The sequence below is a fragment of the Cebus imitator genome, unplaced genomic scaffold, assembly GCF_001604975.1.
Source record: "Cebus imitator isolate Cc_AM_T3 unplaced genomic scaffold, Cebus_imitator-1.0 Scaffold588, whole genome shotgun sequence".
NCBI lineage: Eukaryota > Metazoa > Chordata > Mammalia > Primates > Cebidae > Cebus > Cebus imitator.
Window position 1 is genome coordinate 141,630 of NW_016107903.1, and position 5,662 is coordinate 147,291.

The following is a 5,662-nucleotide window of genomic DNA, read 5'->3' on the forward strand; positions in this document are numbered from 1 at the left end:
ATATTATTAAAATGTCCATGCTATCCAGTGTAAAAATTTAATTCACTCTTTATCAAAATTCCAACGGTGTTTTTCACAGAAATAGAAAAAACAATCCTAAAATTTATACAGAAGCACAAAAGTTTGTATGAAACCTGAATAGCCAAAGCAATCGTAAGCAAGAAGAACAAAGGTGGAGGTATTTTATTACCTGATTTCAAAATATACTACAAAGCAACTATAATTAAAACAGCATGGTACTGGCATAAAAACAAACATACAGACCAATGGAACGGAATAAAGCACCAAGAAATAAATCCAGGCATTTACAGTGAATTGATCTTCAACAAAGTGGTCAAGAACACACAATGTGGAAAGGCTGGTCTCTTCAATAAATGGTTTTGGGACAACCAGGTATCCACATACAGAATGAAACTGGACACTTATCTCACACTGTATTTTAAAAATCAACTCAATATGGATTAAAACCTTAAATGTAACACCTGAAATGTAAGACTGCCAAGAGAAAACATACAAGAAAGCCTTCCTGACATTGGACTAGGCAATGATTTTTTAATATTACCCTAGAAGCACAGGCAACAAAAATGAAAATAGGCAAATGGAATTCTATCAAACTAAAAAGCTTCTGCACAGCAAAGAACAGAGTGAAGAAACAACCTACTATATGCAAGAGAATATTTGCAAACCATACATCTGATAAGGGGTTAATATCCAAATACATAAAGAATTCAATCAACTCAATGTTAAGGAAACAAATAACCCAATTAGAAAAATGAGCAATGGGCCACGCTTGGTGGCTCACACCTATAATCCCAGCACTTTAGGAGACTGAGATGGGTGGATCACCTGAGGTCAGGGGTTTGAGACCAGCCCAGGCAACATGGTAAAACCCTGTCTTTACTAAAAATACAAAAATTAGCTGGGCATGGTGATGCACCTCTGTAATCCCAGCTACTTGAGAGGCTGAGGCACGAGAATCACTTGCACCCAAGAGGCAGAGGCTGCAGTGAGCCAAGAAAGCACCACTGAACTCCAGCCTGGGCGGCAGAATGAGACTCTGTCTCAAAAAAAAAGAAAAGAAAAATGAGCAACAGACCTAATAGATATTTTCCAAAAGAAGACATACAAATAGCTAACATGTAAATGAAAAAATGTCCCACATCACCAACCATCAGGGAAATGCAAGTTAAAACGACAATAAGCTATCACTGCATACCTGTTAGAACGGCTATTATCAAAAAGACAGGCCACAGTGGCTCACACCTGTAATCCCAACACTTTGGGACACTGAGGCGGGTAGACCACATGAGGTCAGGAGTTCAAGACCAGCCTGGCTAACATGGTGAAACCCCATCTCTACTAAAAAAATTAAATTTAATTTAAAAATAGCCAGGCATCGTGGTACACGCCTGTAATTCCAGCTACTCCGGAGGCTGAGGCAGGACAATCACTTGAACCTGGGAGGCGGAGGTTGTAGTGAGCCAAGATGGCACCACTGCCCTCCAGCCTGGGCGACAGAGCAAGATTCTTTTTTTTTTCCCCCAAAAAAAACAAAAAGACAAAAGATTGCCAGTGCTGGCAAGAATGTGGATAAAAGGGAACCGGGAAACTTTGTACACTGTTGGTGGGAATGTAAATTAGTACAGCTATTAGGGAAAACGGTATGGAGATTCCCTAAACTAGAACTACTGTGTGTTTCCGCAATTCCACTTCTGGGTATATAGCCAAAGAAAATGAAATCAGTGTGTCAAAGACATACCTGCACCCCCATGTTACTTGCAGCACTATTCATAACAGCCAAGACATGGAATCAACAGACAGATGAAGAAAATGTGATATTTTTAAAAAGTGGTATATACATACAATGCAATCTATTCAGCCTTAAAAAAATGGAGAAAATCATTCCAGGATGAACCTGGAGAAGACTATTAAGTCAGGCACAGAAAGACATACTGCATTATGTCATTTATATGTGGAGTCGAAAAAAGTTGAACTCAGAGAAACAGAGGGTAAAATGGTGGTTGCCATCGCTGGTAGGGGTGGGGTGGAGAAAGGGCAAATCGTTAAAGGGTACAAAGTTTCAGTCAGAGAGAATAAATAAGTTCTGGAGATCTATGATGCAGAATGGTGACTACTGTTAATAACAATGCATTGTATACTTGAGAATTGCTAAGAGAGTAGATCTTAAACACTCTCACCACACACACAAAAAGGTAACTATGGGAGGTGAAGAATATGTGAATTAGCTGGATTGTAGTAATTACTGCAAATGTGTACATATAGTAAAACATCATATCAAATATATACAATTTTTATTTGTCAACCATACCTCCATAAAGCTGGAAAAAGAAAAGAAACATTTAAAAAGTAAAAGAGAAGAAGTGCCAAAATAGGGGTTAAAAAAAAAAAAAAAAAACCAATGTCTTGCAACTGGAACATTTCCCTAATTTGCTAATTTTAACTCCCTGCCTCTCCTTTGTCACTAGCAGCAAAAACTCACAGAAATTGCAAATGGCATAATTGCTGACTGGGAGAGGGGTGGGTGCAGGAGGTGGTGGAGGCGGGAAGGAAGCTTTACCATGTCACCCCAGGGACTTTAGAAGAAATACCAATTGAGATAAGGATGGTGGCTGGGACAGAAGGGAGGGAGAAACAGCCAGAACCTGAGAGACTAGGAAGAAAGAAAGAGAAGCTTTGAGAGCCCACAGCGGGTGAGAACAAAGGTTTCCACCAGCCCTAAGCCTGAACCCTTGGCCTCCTCATCCTCATTAACCTTACCCAGGGAGGCCTGCAGCAGGAGGCTCTGGTGCTGCTGGGACGCACCCACCGTGCCTCATCTTACTTCAAGAGGAAAAGCCATCCCAGGGCCAAATGTGGACCAAGGAGGTCTGAACATAACCTACTGACAAGCTGGGCCTGTCTGTGCTGATAACCTTCTAATTTTAAATGAATTCACTCACTCAGTGAGCTTTCTTTTTTTGATTTCTTGTTTGTTTGAGACAGGGTTTGGCTCTGCTGCCCAGGCTGGAAGTGCAGTAGTACTATCACTGTAGCCTCAAACTCCTGGCCTCAAGTGATCTTCCCACCTCAGCCTCCCAAGTAGCTGGGACTGCAGGTACACACTACCACACCTGGCTAAATTTTTTTTTTTAATTTTTAATTTTTGGTGGAGACAAACTCTTGCCATGTTGCCCAGTCTGCTCTCAAACTCCTGGGCGCAAGTGATCCTCCTGCCTGAGCCTCTCAAAGTGCTAGGATTACAGGCATGAGCTACCACACTTGGCTCACTTAGTGATTCAAATCCAGGAAACTCTGCATTCAACAAACCCTAAATGCTCAGCACTGGACTGGGGGATGCTAGAGATGCACAGGTGAATGATCCACCAGCCCTTGATGTCCAGGAATTCAGTGTGCCAGGTACAGGTACCAGACAGGTACTCCAAGATCCAAAACCACAGGCTGTATGCTGATACGTGTAGTGCCAGACTCACACCCTTGGCATCTTTCCTCTCTCCACCTATTAATATTTCAGAGTTTGGACTTTGCCGGATGAGTCACTCAGCACCAATAAGCATTTTCAAAAGGAAGGAAGCGATGAATAAAAAACTAAACAGCCGGAGTTCACAAATGTCAGAGTGTTAGGTCCAGGTCATGCAAACAGGAACTAGCAGCCCAGACGATGGCCACATCTCATCTTCGTTGCTGTCTGCATAGTGACTATTCTCAGTTCAGTGGCAACTCCCTGTATCTCTTTTGCTTAATGTCTCTGAAGCCCAAGGTTTACTGCAAACTATAATCTAAAAATATGTTCTTCTGAAATTTACTGACTCACCCCTGTGTTTATCAATCATCCAGGGAGCCACCACGTCCGGTTGGTCATTCCTTCAAGATGCAAGAAATGTTTATCCTAAGCCAACCCTTCCTGTCTGCAACCTCCAGCCCCAACAGCCCAAGCCAGGCCCTCTGGTCTAAATTCCTGCCACAGCCTCCTAGTTGGCCTCCTTCCACTCAGCCTCTCCCCACTTCTGTACACCCCAGAGGTCCAAGATCAGACAACTACTACTAAAACAGACATATACCTGCAATTGGCATTTCCTGATCCAGAATATTCAGTGGGATAACAGAAGTGAACACAGAAGCTACAATGGCCTTTCTGCCTTGAAGTTGGCAATGCCCTGGAATGCTTCTCCCCACACCCTGAATCAGGCCCTCACATTTTGTCACACTACGGACAAGAGAGTCCCAGTATAGACTCTTGCAACTAAACAGCCATATGTCTACATGTTATCATGAAATGCAAAAATGCTCTAGAAAGGTTCTATCCCAGCAGTTCTCATCCTAGACTGCCTTTATGAACATTAGACATCTGTGCAACACTCAACAATACCAGCCTTACAGATCTGACTTCTATTTTTAAAACACCGATTCATACAATGGAGTACTACACAGCTGTAAAGAAAAAATGAGCATGCTCTCTGTATTGATATGAAGCTAAGTTAAAAATAAAAAGCAAGATCCATACTGTGTTTTGTGCTGCCTTTGAATAAAAATGGAAGAGGGATATTTGTAACATATGCATAGAAACTCTCAGGATACATAAGCAAGCTTATTAGCTTTATAATGGGAATTATATAGGAATAATCCGTTTAGGAAAGGGGGTCACAGAAATATCCTGCACTGAAGGGCAACAAGAAAGAAGAGAGGCTTCTTACTTTGAGTTATACTTTTTAAAAATTATGGGAATATATTACCTATCAAAAGGTAATTTTTTAAAAAGGCAATTGATTACCTCTATGCTCTTCTTCCAAATTCTGTCTAATCATGGGAAGAAACATTGGACAAATCACAAGAGGGGGATGATCTACAAAATATCTGACCAGTACTTTCCTTGTTTTTCCATAAAAAAAACAAGGAAAAGACTGAGAAACTGTCATAGCCATAGGAATCCAAAGTGACATGACAACTCAGTGTTTTGTGGTATCTTGGATGGGATCCCAGAACAGAAAAAAGACTTAGGTAAACACTAAGGAAATCTAAACTGATGGACTTTAGTTAATAATAATATGTCAACATGGTTCATTAATTGTAATAAAGGTACCATACTAACGTAAGCTATTAATAATAGGCAAAACTGGGTGTGAGGTAGATGGAAACTCATGGCACTATCTTCTCAATTTTTCTGGAAATCTAAAACTGTTCTAAATTTTTAGAAAGCTTTTATTTTTAGGGCCAGGCACACTAGCTCACTTCTGTAATCCCAACACTTTGCAAGGACCAGGTGGGAGGATCAACTGAGGCCAGGAGTTAAAGCTGCGGTGGGCCACGATCATGACAATGCACTCCAGCCTGGGTGACAGAGCAAGATTCCGTCTTTCTAAAAAATATATATAAATAAGAGAGACACCAAGCACAGTGGCTCATGTCTATAATCCCAGGACTTTGGGAGGTTGAGGCAGGCAGATCATCTGAGGTCAGGAGTTCAAGACCAGCTTGGCCTACATGATGAAACCCCATCTCTACTAAAAATACAAAAAATTAGCCGGGCATGGTGGCACATGCCTGTATCTCAGCTACTTGGAAGACTGAGGCATGAGAACCGATTGAACCCAGGAGGCAGAGGTTGCAGTGAGTCCAGATCACTCTGGGCAACAGAGTGGGACTC

The 5,662-nt window shown here is 41.5% G+C and overlaps 1 protein-coding gene across 1 annotated transcript in view; it reads right to left on the minus strand.

The window, feature by feature from the left end:
• Window positions 1-5,662, minus strand: part of ITGB5 (integrin subunit beta 5) — a 125,992-nt gene that overhangs the window by 113,562 nt on the left and 6,768 nt on the right. The gene's annotated exons all lie outside the window — the stretch shown is intronic.